This window comes from Harmonia axyridis, chromosome 1 (assembly GCF_914767665.1).
Source record: "Harmonia axyridis chromosome 1, icHarAxyr1.1, whole genome shotgun sequence".
NCBI lineage: Eukaryota > Metazoa > Arthropoda > Insecta > Coleoptera > Coccinellidae > Harmonia > Harmonia axyridis.
Window position 1 is genome coordinate 23,715,933 of NC_059501.1, and position 14,362 is coordinate 23,730,294.

At 34.4% G+C, this 14,362-nt stretch overlaps 1 protein-coding gene across 8 annotated transcripts in view; it reads left to right on the forward strand.

Moving 5' to 3' along the window:
* Positions 1 to 14,362, forward strand: part of LOC123680079 (protein madd-4) — a 583,820-nt gene that overhangs the window by 132,921 nt on the left and 436,537 nt on the right. The window contains exon 2 of one of the 8 annotated variants that reach the window (XM_045617766.1): positions 10,245 to 10,378. The exons of the other annotated variants lie outside the window; for them this stretch is intronic. The gene's annotated coding sequence lies outside the window, so the exon portion shown is untranslated. The remainder of the gene's footprint in view (positions 1 to 10,244; positions 10,379 to 14,362) is intronic. 8 annotated transcript variants of the gene reach the window in all.

Genomic DNA, 14,362 nt, shown 5'->3' on the forward strand with positions numbered 1-14,362 from the left:
TAACGATAGACTCAGTTCTATCATGGGAAGCTCATATAGAAAACCTCAATAAGAGATTGAACTCGGTTTGTTATACTTTGAGAGTTATGTCACAATATCTCGGCAAAGATGGCCTGAAGATGATTTATTATTCAAATTTTGAATCCCTCGTTAGATATGGTTTAATTTTTTATGGTAGTGTCAGAGCAGTGGACAATATATTTAAGACACAGAAAAGAGCAGTCAGGACAATAAATAAACTTGATTTTAGAGCTTCATGCAGAGGTTATTTCAAGAGTAGCAATTTTCTAACAGTAATAGCGCTACACATTGAAGAGTGTATAATGTTTCTTTTCAAGAATAGAGATTACTTCAGTTCAAATTTGCCATCACATTCTCATAATAATAGAAATTGTTTATATGTATATCCAGTTCATAGATTGACTGTAACGGAGAGAGGAGCAAAGTATTCTTGCATGAAGTACTATAACAAATTGCCACCAAGAATAAGGCAAATTGATCAACAAAATAGATTCAAAAAAGAATTACACAAGTTTTTACTAGATCTTGAACCATATACAATCCATGAGTATCTCAATTCTCCAACATAGAATTTATATTTGTTTTTTTCTTTGACATATATTTCGTTCTGATTATATATATATATTGTAAAAGTGTATGTGTAAGATTTTCGAAATAAATATTATTAAATAAATAAATTAAATAAATATTTATTCACTAGGCAACAAGTATCTAGTTGATTGTATTCTTTGGTTAAGGTCATTCAGACCATTTTGGAAATTTCTAGGTATGGATGGAAACTTTCGAATGATTCAAAGATTTTTAGTATCACATTATTGACCAGCATTTGACCCTTCGACTCCACAGAGTTTTTATTCGTTTTCACTCAGAGTTTAGAGGGATGAACGGAAACAGATATTTCCTATAAATTCAGAATATTGAATATTAGCTGTAGGTGAGCAGGTTATTCCTCAAAGAAATATTAATATTAATGGGAGCGAGTTTGGACCCATTTCACGAAAAAAATTTATATGGAAGAATGTCGTGTATGTGTAAACCTTTGAGTTAAAAGGTTATAACGATTCTTAAGTTTTTTTATGGTAAAATCACTTACTTCTTCCTCACCGACGTAGAAAGGAAAAATCATTTCCCTACAGGAGTCAATTAAGCAATATCCTGAAGTAAATTTCAAATTTTTTCAGGCAAAGCTAATCGTCGGTTGAAACGAAATAAAAAAATAAATTCGCTCGCAAATAAATGTCAATTGTGACAATGAGAATTATAATTTTTTTTTTCAAAAGTACAATAACATCGGCAAATTTTGACTGCCAAGATCATTGAAAAGTCCTACTTTTCCTTTGCCACAGCAAAAAGTGTTGCTATGGCTACGATGAATTACTTTTATGTCCGCTGAAGGAAAAAATGTTGCCTAGGAATTATAATTATCAACTATCATCCTCCATCTCTGTCAAAATTAATTTAGCATGACAACCATAACTAGGAAAATTTTCAATTGATCATTCAATTTTAACGATCCCTAATATAAATTTTATTTAAAGTTGTCTCTTCAGTTTTTTCTTCAATTTCAAACCATTTGAAAGAAAAAACATATTCGATTCAGGGGAGAAATGTCCCTTTTTATGGTGAACCTATAATTGAAGGCAAGCCATGAAAATCGAGATGAAAAGTCACTTCTCCTCCGAATCAAATATGTTTTTTGTTCAAACTGTTTGAAATTAAAAAATTCTCCTAATGAAATAATATAATATTATTTTAGATACTTTATTATTTCATTTAATAAGGAATCCATATTCGAATCCATGAAATATTTTATTTCAAGACGAAGCAGAAGCACACCAATTTTTTTTCCAAAACTAGTCAACTCGAAAAAATGATAACCTTGTTTGTAGATCAGAAAATGCATCTGATGCATTAAAGATTTCTAAAATAGACTCAAAGTAGTCAAAAAAAATCCCAAAACTTTTGACCCTAAGTATATCTTTAAAGTTAGGATGTTCACGACATTCGTTCGAATAGAGTTTTTTTTTTTAAATGATTCTCTAAACATTGTCATGTCATCATGGAACAGCCTGTATTTGTTACTACAAAGGACATATTTTGAAATATATCGTATGGATCATTGAGGACATATAAAATATTACAACTATATGGAACATTCAGACAACAGAAATAATCCCGCTTAAATTGAATTCCCACGTTACAGACCTGCGCACCTTAGAGCAAGAAATTCCTAATATTCCGACCTTTTATCTCCTTTTATTGTCTGTCTTGAAGGGTTCCGGAGATAAGAGATTTTGTAAATGCATTCAGAAACGCGTTTATGATGGTACTCTTTGAAGAAACACCAATAATGCAACGTATGGGGATAAAAGAATACTTTATGAAGTTTACGATAGGGAAGCGAACGTAGATTACATTTTTTATGCGTCAACACGGGAGCTTTTTGAATTCTAGTCGTCGAAACATAATGCAGTGATGTCTTTTACGCCGGTTTTAATTCAATATTCGATAAGACTTACCCGCTTTGATGTCACTTCCATATAGGAGTGCTATGGAACGGATAACAATTCGTTTGATGATGATTTGTCACACACAGAAAAAAAAAGAAATGAGATAGGGACATTTACGTAATGATATTTTCACAGGTCGTATTTGAGGATTAAGAGGAGAGGCCGATGTTCCCTGAAAAAGCTTTCAGAAACATGCATTCCTCGAATATGAATCAAATCTTTTTTGGAGATAAAATAATTTTAGTCTCGGTTAGAAAAAATGATGAAAAAATATTATAACCCATGCAGTATTTTGTCCGCTTGGCTTGTGGAAAACTATAACATTGCAGACTAAAATGAAAGCAGAAAAGTGAACTTACACATTTTTTAATTATTCCAATTAACGAGTTCCTGAAACAATCAATAAAGTTACTGATACGGAGCTTATTAGTATAATGGGTGTTTTTATTTCGAGGTATATAACTTTAAGATGGCATTACTGTTCAAGATGGCGACCAATTTAACAGCTGTCAAGTGATTTATTCTCAGTTTGGTTTGGCAATTCATCAGGAATAGAGCCACGCCTGAACAACGCTTGCAAATAGTGCAATTTTATTTCGAAAATAATGGTTCTGTGCGGAATACGTATCGCGCACTACGTCCATTTTATTTTGTTTAGCGATGAAGCGCACTTCTAGTTGAATGGCTACGTCAACAAACAAAACTGCCGCATTTGGAGTGGAGGTAATCCTCAAGTGTATGTCGAAACACCGTTACATCCAGAAAAATTGACTGTTTGGTGCGCTTTATGGGCTGGTGGAATCATTGGTCCGTACTTCTTCAAAACTCGGTGTCATATCTTGCATTCGTCGTTTAGAACTCTTCTTTTACTAATTTCAAAGATAATTCTAAAACTCGTTATTTTCAATATAACTAAAATTCTTAACATAGTTAACTCAGATAGTTTTGGAGTTGAAAGAAAGAAGCTTACACTTACATATTTTCCTTGGGTGCTTAGAAGATATACGAGTACAATTTAGGTAATCTTCTGAAGCTGATGTATGAAATTTAATTTTGAGAATGATTTAAGAGAACAGTTTTTCTTTGGTAGGTCTGAGTAATGAACCTTTCATAATGTACAGCGTTGTTTACTCTAAAGAAAATGCTTTTTCTACTGAATTGAAATGAGTCGGATTTTATACATCAAGAATTCGAATGGATTTTTTCTTCTGTTAGAATCTGGATCGAAGAGGAGTTTAGAGAATTCCTGAAGGGACTCATTTTAAGAATTAGTATTCTACACGCTCTTCTTGGAATTCTATTTCATATTCGTTACAAGTCCCCATCAATGTACTTTTCAGGGGTACGTGGATGGTGATTGTCATTCTGCAGGGATGAAAGAAGCTCAGATGATACTGTAACAATCACCGCTACTGCCATTCGGTTAATTCTGTTCAGGGATTTATTCGAATCAACATTAGTTAGGGCAAAGCTCATAGTAGGAAAGCTACTGGTTAATTTCTCACATTGCTAAAAAATTTTCAAATACTAATTTGTTATCAGTCGATTGAGAAAATGGCGATATTTCAAGAAGTGATTTTTATTTCAGGAAATTGTACTCAAACTGTCAACAAAATCAATCATTCAAGATGTCTAATCTACAACTGTAATAAGAAAATACTGTTGTTTCAAGCATCTCACAATTGTGTCATTTACTTTTAAAATATTTAAAATGCTGAAAAGAAATATTTTTAACACACTCGCAAAAGGCTACAATTTTAGTTTGTTGCAATTTCCATGAGTTTAAGGTATTTGCCATCATCATAATAAAATAAAAATTTAGAATCATTTATTACTTTGTACTAAGATAAGATTACTTAAATATAATGCAGAGATGAGTTAGGTATACGAATTGACGAATTGACTTCATGTCAATGCCATATTTTTTAATTGTCTTCAAACTTGGAGGTAGCTACTGTTCAATAGGGTTCTCTGTAATATCAGCAAATTCTTATCTCTGAACCAATGCTACTGAATGATTTGAAACACTTCAGTAGAGATTATCTTGACATTTTCATTGGTAGGGGAATGTGGGAGGGACACAAGGTGGTCCTACCAGCATGGAACATGTAGCTTTTCAGCTGCAGCTTTATACGCGCTTTGATACGGCCCATAGGAGCGCATACTTCCCGCGCGAGAAACTTTTGTACGTCACATCGGTAAAAGGACTATCGGTAGTAAATCGCGGAAGAATTCGCGCTATTGGCTAGTGTTGTGATCGTGTTGTGCTTGTTCTTCGTGTCAGGTGTTTTTGTTCAGTTTTAGTGAAATATTGTGCCTTTGCGTTAGTGTGTTTTCAGTTTTTAAAGGAATCAACGATAGAGGTAAAATAGCATGAATATATGATTTATATTTATGGCATTTGTTCATATGGAATGTTGAGAAGTGATCTGAACTATAAATAGTAATCTCAAATTCCACAGGATTATAAAACGACAATAATTCCGCCATACTGTGTCTTAATCCAATGTTTTCATTGAAATTTTTCAATTATATAAAAATCTCATATTTTATTATTTGTGCATAGTTATAATTATAGTATAAGGCGTAATTCGAGATTCACGGCTTGACTCTAAAGTCCATATTCAAGCTACTTGACTTGAACTTCCTTGATTTCAAGTCAAGTAGTAGTAGTAGTTTTTCAATGTGAAGTCAAGTATTCATTCATGAAGTACATTCTATCAAGCTACTCGATTGTGATCAGTTTTATTGTGTAGTGTGCACATCAAATAAAAAAGGATGAAATGAGTAGGAACCTTGCAAAAATCCCTTTTATTTATGAAACTTAGTGTATAAAAAACCAAAAATATAAACTATTTCAAAATGGAAACACAAATATTTTAAATCACTATAAAACATAACGCCATATAAAATATAAATAAAATATAGTTCATTAATATTGAGAAAACTCGAAGCACTATTTGATCACATTATACATATATTGCGGATTTTTGTAACAATCAGAGCAGCTTTGGAAAATGGTCTTTCAATAAAAGCTGAAAATGCTGGCGTTGATAAAAATTTTTGGCCATTTCAGCCAAGTTTGGAAAAACGTTTTCGTGCCTCTTTCACCATTCTAAAATATATTCTGTCAGCAAGTGATTCTTCAGGAATTTGTCTATTTCATAACGCCAAGCCATTTCATTCGCTCGATTTATACGAGATTTCTTGAATGAACTTAGGAGATCGATGTCAAACTCACCTATACAGGGTGTTTCCTAAACATGCGGCAAAAATTCAGAGGGTTGTTCCTTGGACTATTTTAAGCATGTTTTGTCCTTGGATGATTTTTGAAAAACCTCTTTGTTTCGAAGATACAGGGCGAACAACATTTTTCATATTTTTAAAATTAATAATAGTTTAAATAAAAATGCGTACCGCACTGTGTTTACTAAGTAGGTACAATTTATTTTTAAATTTGTTTAACAACATTCCAATTACTAAAAACGGCCAGTTTTTCGACTAAAAATTGATAAGTGCAGATGGTAAAGGAATACAGATTAAACACGGTTTTCATTTGAATTCGTTTTGTGATGTATTAGCAATTAACATTTTATCTTTGACTATTATGAATCGCTATAAGAGGTGGTCATTTTCAACAGTTTTTGTAGGTTGAGTTGAATTTTCATGTAATTTTTCATAATAAAATGTTATTATCTGAAATTTTGTTTCCCCTATATCTTCGAAACAAATAGGTTTTTCAAAAATCATCAAAGGACAAAATATTCTTAGAATAGTCCAAGGAACAACCCCCTGAATTTTTGCCGCTTGTTTAGGAAACACCCTGTATATCCTTTGGAGATGATTATTTTATCCAATCGTGCACAAATTTGCAGAAATTGCAGTGCGACTCGTACATATCAAGCTCAAGTACCTAATATCAAGTAGCTTGATCAAGTCAAGCAATAAATCTCTCGAATCAAGTCAAGCCAAGCTCAAGTATGCAATTTGTCACGAGCTTGATTTGCAAGTCAAGTAGCTGGTTAAAATATTAAACTACTTGGCTTGATGAACCCTAGGCGTAATATAAACAAATGTTTATATCTGGTACAGTATATCCAAAGTCACTTGGAGGAAGCCAGAATATTTCTATTATACAAGGGTTGTCTAAGTTTCCAGAAATCCCTTTGGGACCAGTGCATTTATTGTCTAACAATACTTTCAAATAAACTCCGTTATTTAGCGAATCGCGGTATCCACTTCAAAGGGACTACTGGCCAAGCGTTTTTATGGACTAGTTCAAGTGACTTTGGATACACTATACCATGAAATTAATGCTACTGTTTGTATCTTTTTTGCTCTTTGAGAAAAGATACATAAAATTGGTCAAAAACCATAAAATACGTATTATTCATCAAAATTTATCATATCCATTGCGTAACTAGGACCATTCCGAAAAAACATATTGAGCTCATTATCCAGTTATGAATATTGATCTAAATATTATGGAAAGATGTTAATTAAATTGTCATCTTTCGACTGTCGGTAAAAAGCACAATGCATTGCATTTTGAGGGAAATCTATGTCCCATAAGAATTTTTTTTACATGATTTTTTCTTCCTATGTGATTTTTCATAATTTGGAAACAAAAGGATGTTATGTATAAATAAGTCTACTTATTCGAATAAACCTTATTTTGACTATAAACTGATATGCTGAGGCAAATTATGGCGAATAACGCTCAAAGGTGTCGCTCATATCCAATAACCGAGCCCAAATTTGCCCTTAAAAATAGGGAAACAAAAAAAGATCAACATTATATATCTTACCCAACATTTCATTGAGTCTCTACTCAACGAAAAGAGTCAACAAAATATTACGTTCACTTCGATCCAAGTAAAAACGCGAGTTATTATTATCGAATATAAATGACGTCATTGATGACGTTTTCAACATTCTCATAACAACCGTGATTGTCAAGAGGAACATGTTAACGGAGTCACCAGATTGATTTGAGAGTTGTGGAAGGATTAACCCTTTAAGGGTTAAACTTACAAATGACGTAATATTTCAGATAACATTGGCATATTAATCTCAACGTTTAAATAAAAACAAAGTCGTTTCTAAGAATCCTTCAAACATATATTATTCTCTTAGGCCCTCATTTCTTTGATTCTTCAATACTTTCTCATCTGGACTATTGTTCACAAATTCTTTAAAATGACATTCGTTGAAATTAAACTTTATTTATCACTTATCGTTTTAATTATCGTTGAATGGTCATATGACTAATTGCCCAGCAAAATTATGCAGTGCTTTCCACAATCTTGTTTCAGGTGGATCTCAAATATTTTTAATTGAGAATAATAACCTGAAATTATAAGAAAGTCCGAAGATCTCATTGGATTACATTGGAAAATTCTGTCGATCTGGGTTTGAGAATCGGTATGCCAATCTCCATAGAAAAGTCGACTTTTCTTATCCAAAACCTTCGTAGGTGTAACCTATATTTCCCGGCGATACCCCCATTATTCAAATATCGCGACCGAGTGAGTGGGCTAACTTCGAATGATATTAGAATAAAGTTTTTCGGTATTTCATTCTTCAATTTTGTCGCTACCCCGATTTGAATAAATGAGTGGTTGGGGTGCGTCCGTGATCTTTATCAAAATGGGGATTCGGATCGAGATCTCAGCTTTCGGAGCCGGCCCCGTTGGAACGTTTACCCACTTTATACCGAAGATCTCGGAAACTGATTGGACGGCTTTCTGATCGTGAAGAAGTCGGAGGAATGCCATTAGGAAGAGTTCGATTTCTTTTTTTATTTTTGAAATTTCGATATGAGCAGTCTGATTGAGTATTGGAGGCGAAATGAAGAAGGCACTGACGGGAAGTCGGAATCTTTTGAGCGCTCGTCATTTATGCGTCCTTAAAGATCACGGATCTGTGCAGGGTATTCCTGAAGTGAAGGTACAAACGAATATAAGAGAAACCTTAAATAATTTCAGGAAAGAGAAGTCCTATTAATGTGGACCCGCAAACGCGTTATTTTCGAGATTCAGGATGTTTTTTGTAGTCCTACTTTTTTGTGATGTATTTATGGCTCTTTGCTTCAGATCGAAAAAAAAGCCCCAAAACTAATTATTTATTCATCACAGCTAACTAATAAGATATTCATTATAGTTTGAATTTTCCTGAGTATTGCGAGAGAATTGGTTATAATAATAATAATTCAATTTCTTTTCTTCTCAATTTTTCTTCTTCAATTTTTTTTTCTCGAAATTGGTAGTAGATACGGCAAACTACAAGAGATTAAACTACAAGTTTGATACTATCCATATTTTTTCAAATTACCAGTGGTCCACAAAAATAGTTCTGGAGGAAAAAACAGGCTCTGTTGCTATCGAAATTGTCTTATCACGTTATATGAAGTCTAAATTGTAGAATATCTATGCCGAATTTCATTTGAATATACAGTACAGCTTCGATAGTTCGGACAGTCGCTAGCCCGAACACTCCAGTATTCCGGACACTGGTGTGATTCGAGCATTTTAAAATTTTTGCCTCTGAAATCCGGCCGCGAAAATATTCATTATGCAGAACAATAGAATTTTCCTGTCTATGATGATAAAGACGTGCTTACTCGTTTGAAGCAGTATAATTTTGATATAATGGACAATCTTGATCAATCTTGGACGAGCATAACTTCAAAAAATATTAGAAGAAGTTGGGCAAATTTATGGCATGATATTTCGGAACCAGAAGAATCAGATGACTAGAATATTCCACTGGTAGAACTACAAAAGAAGCTTTGCCCAATAGGTCAGAATAATTTGAAACAAATTACAGAGTCCTTGAAGATCATTGACCGAGAAAATAATTCAAACAGCGAAAACATCAAGGGGGCTATGGGAGAATCCGAGTTTGTCATTGATTTAACTGAAAAAGAGCTCAGCCAGGATGCCGTAGGGGAAAATACGAAAGAATCTTCTGAATCAGAAAGTGATGTAAATATGGAGAAAGTGAAACATGCAGATGCTGTCAAAGCGTTTTTACTAGCTCAGGTGGACTGAGGAGAATAATCTTCCCCTTGAAGATTTATTGCTTTTGAAAAGGCTTAAAGATAAGGCAATTGATATAGATGCATCCAAAAAGGTCCAAACTAAAATTGAAAAGTATTTTTCAAACAAGTAGAAGATATTTCATTTTGCATACATACATAATATGTATACATTATTATAATTACCTACATGTACATATTTACATAACGTGTAACATGTTTTGTTCTGTTCTGTTTTATTTTATTAGAAAATAATATTTTTTTTGACTTGATTAATAAACCTTATTTTGATAATTTATAAGTTGCTTTATTTCATAAATTAAAATCACTCCAGTAATCCGGACGCCTCAATAATCCGGGCAGGTACCGGAACGATATCTGCCTGGACTACTGAAGTTATACTGTATTTTGAAGTGTAGATGCTATAAAAAAAAATTCAAAAAAATCAAACTAAAACACTCTATATCTCGGGACCAAAGCATTGGAGTACATATATTTATACGATTTTTTTCTTAAATGAGAAATTTCTCGAACCTTATCGTTTGAGATCTTGATGAAATTATCTGTTTCATGAACGCTCACAAATATCAAATGTTAATTTGCTTTATTCGATGTTTATATTCAGAATATTCATCAAAGAACAATTGAGATGTCATTTTTAATTTTTTTTACAGGTGAGTGTGATGCATGAGTTTTCAAAGGCAGAAAAAACCAGAACAATGCCAAGGACAGTGTGAAGAGAAAAAAAGAAAAAATAAATTCAATAGTGAGGGCTTGCAAGGCCTGAATTTCGGTAGGAATTGCGAATGTAAGTTTTTACATGAAATTCTTCGAATTGTTTCATATCAATATCCTCCTTTCTTACAAATAAGAACACCAAACACCAAATGGTGTTATTGGGATTTAGATTACATACAGGGTGGCCATTTGAAAACGAAACAGACGAGATTACAGACGAAATGAAGTTTTTCGATAGAAATGCTCGGACAGGTCGATTTCTGTTTCGAGGGGGACAACTGAAGATGTAGGTTACGGACGCATAGCGCTTCAACCCTTGCTACTACAACCCTCACCCCCAAATTTTGAAAAGGGAAGATGGGGTGAGTGATACCTCGTTTGAAAGGTATTTTTATACTGATTTCAGCACAGTAATTGTTTTTTCATTTTATGCATTAGTTCTCGAAATATTCTTAACTAAGTATTTGAAAATGAAGTGGTGTTTTCATGGCACTTGTAGTGTTTTGTGAAAAATCGACATTTTGAGCTTCAAAACAACCATGACTGTGGCTTCCTTCCTAACTAACTAACGCATGAATATTTCGAAAACTAATGCATAAAATGAAAAAACAATTACTGTGCTGAAATCAGTATAAAAATACCTTTAAATTGAGGTATCAATCACCCCATCTTCCCTATTCAAAAATTGGGGGTGGGGGCTGTAGCAGCAAGGGTTGAAGCGCTATGCGTCCGTAACCTACATCTTAAGTTGTCCCCCTCGAAACAGAAATCGACCTGTCCGAGCATTTCTATCGAAAAACTTTATTTCGTCTGTAATCTCGTCTGTTTCGTTTTCAAATGGCCACCCTGTATATATTATATAGAAATTGTGTGGGAACTAAATGAGAGAAAATTTTCATGTTGATATTAAAGTTCTAAACGAAATGTAGTTCGGTTTGTCATCGATTCTTGTAGAAATATCATGTGCTTGACGTCATTTATACCTGAGCTTTTCACTTTGATTACAACTTCCATTAGAGAATTAATTATTCGGTATATTTTTGTTGGAGTTATTTTATTGGAATCACTTTTTTTAATTATCTTCAATAAATCGACACAAACGTTGAGTTAATAGGTTACTTGTTTTATTTTCTCCAGTAAAACTGTGACCACTTGTTGGATCAAATTAAAACATATTTGGTAGTTAGTTGTCAAGTAACGATACAAGGTCATCTAGGATTTTTATGAGTTTCATTCGAAAAATCGAAAAATATTTTCCAAATATTCGTTGTTAAAAACAAGATTATTTCACGAAAATTTCGTTCAAGTTATGTAATCTAGGTTGATAGTTAACCAGAGAGAAACATACTTCCATAAAGGGTGAGTAGCTCTTTTTGGGGGTTATAGTATCACTTAACCCAGCATCGATGACAACCAAATGAAAACAGAAGCTCTTTGATTGAAAGCGCTGACGCAACACCTGTCGTAGAATCACCTGAGTTTTTTCTCCACATGCAAATTCTATTTCTCATTCACAGTGTGTCGTAATATCTCATCGATGTAGGGCTGAAAGTGAAACTGGTCTATTGCTACTCACTTTCGATGACAGCACGTTGGCCTGTTGTTACATAGACGTACAACTTTGCTTCCTCCGTTTCTTTCCAAAATTCGAGGATTCATTGTAAAAAACTGGTTCTACATTTATGGGTCAAAGTATTGTCCATCGCTGGTCACTACTTCTTCTCATCTTTCGTGCGGAGTACGAATCCCGCATTGAAAAAACTGGTCATCTTTTGAAGCGATCCACGAATCCAATTTTTTACTTCGTAAGACCGCTGAGAAGTGCTGGTCAGCCAGGTCGTGTGCCATTCATCGAAAAAAGTCCCAGAGAGCAACGTCTGGAGAATACGTCGAGTGAGGTAGGACTCCCCATTTCAACGTTTCCAAATATGTCTTGACCATTTTCGCAACATGGGGTCGAGCATTGTCATGCTGTAAAATCACTTTATGATGTATCTCGTTGTATGGCAGACGTTTGTCTTTCAATGCGTGGCACAAACATATTAATTGTGTCCGATAATGATCGCCTGGGATTGCTTCAGTGAGTTTTAACAACTTAATTCACTACGCCGAGCTGGTCCCACCAAATACTGAGCATTATCTTTAAACCGTGAATATTCGGTTTGACCGTCGACTTGGAAGCATGGTGGGAATATTCCCATTATTTTCTGGTATTGGGATTATCGTTATGAAGCCATTTTTTGTCTCCAGTTACAATGCGACACAGAAACACCTTCCGTCTTCGTCTTGCAAGCAATTGTTCACAAGCAAACAAACGCCGTTCAACATCTCTCGGCTTCAACTCATACGGCGACCAATTTCTTTGTTTCTGAATCATTCCAATGACTTCCAGGCGATTTGAAATGGCTTGTTGCGCCACACCCAGTGCACCTTCTAATTCTTGTTGCCTTTGACACGAGTGTTGATCAAGTAATGCCTTGAATTCTGCATCTTCGAAAACCTCTCTCCCACCGCCATGCAGTTCTTAGACGTCAAAATCATCGTTCTTGAAGCGTTGAAACCACTCTCGGAACATTTTTGTGGCCTCAGCATACGTATTTGGGAGCATTGGATGCGCCTCAGCCGCATATTTCTTCATATTGAAACAGGGAATCAAAACCTTCCGTAAATGACGAGAATTTGGCTCGTAAGCTGACATGTTCAATAGAGAATAACTTTATGATGCAGACACAAATCTACTAATATTTCGATGGCGTTATGTTTACAAATACCTAAGCTTATTATATGACATCTACGATCTATTTATTTCGTTTACCACTTTCCGCAACAGCCATCTATTACAAAACGACGGAAGCAGGGTTGTACACCTCATAACATTCAAACCAGATTCTGCTAGTCTGATTTTCTCATCTATCTATACCGCTCCATCATCATCGCAGTGTTATCCTGCATTTCTTCATTAGAAGAAGAATACTTTGCTTTATTTTACGAGTAAAATGTTCTCTTGACATGTTACTTCGAAATTGGCGAACATAGATATTAAAGTGCATTTTAGTTGGACGTCTCAAGTATAATATTAAAAATATAGCATAATAACGTTTTCTGAAGACTCATAATTTAAAGGTGCAGAGTATTCCATCAATCTCTTAACCTCTTTCCGATGAAGAATTGTGTCGGAGAAAAACAAAAGATTCGCTCAGTCTATTGATATACCAATCACGTTCCGAAGCATATGCAAGTAGAAAATGTTTATTCATTCATTATTCATGTTACCAGTCCATCGTTAATATTGATTCCATTAATTGTCCGTTTTGCCAGAGGCACAAATCGACAAGTAAAAAAATTTGCATTTTTACGTCTGAAACCGTTCTTCTCTCGTCCCAGCCACCTCCTTCAGAGAAATGCGTTCGGTGAAACGTACTTATGTGACTTGAGAAAATCGCCAGAGGGTCTTGATATTTATTGCGTCGTTAAAGTTCAACTTATTGCCTGTAATTTTCTGGACTGCTCTCGTTTGGTCATTTACACCCTACGAAATAATTAAATGGGCTTATATGGATGTAAATTTTGGGTGAGTTGAGAGTGGATTGTTTCGGGTTGTGGTTATTGGAAGCGATAATACTGATTGATGATGAGCACTGTGGGAAACTTTGTTTGGGTTGATGAGCGGGTCGATATTGCAACAGCCTTCTGTCGTTATAGTAAGGATTGTGTCCTTTGAGGAGATTTGAACATGGAGCGAGATTCACCAAACTATTTCATCAGATGTTAATACAGAACTAGAGGTGACATCAACCTAAAATAACGATATGATTAGGGATTCACGTCTTGGCTTGATATTCAAGTGTCAAGTATTTATTTATTAAGTACTTGACTTAACATTGAAAACCTACTTCTTGACTTAAACTTGAGTTGATTTCAAGTCAAGCTCAAGCTCCAAGCTACTTGAGCTTGAGCTTGAGCCAAGTAGCTCGAAAATCGAGCCAAGCCGTGAATTCCTAGATATGATCTGAACTACGCTAACCTAACGCATGATTCAAAAGCTTCATCACAC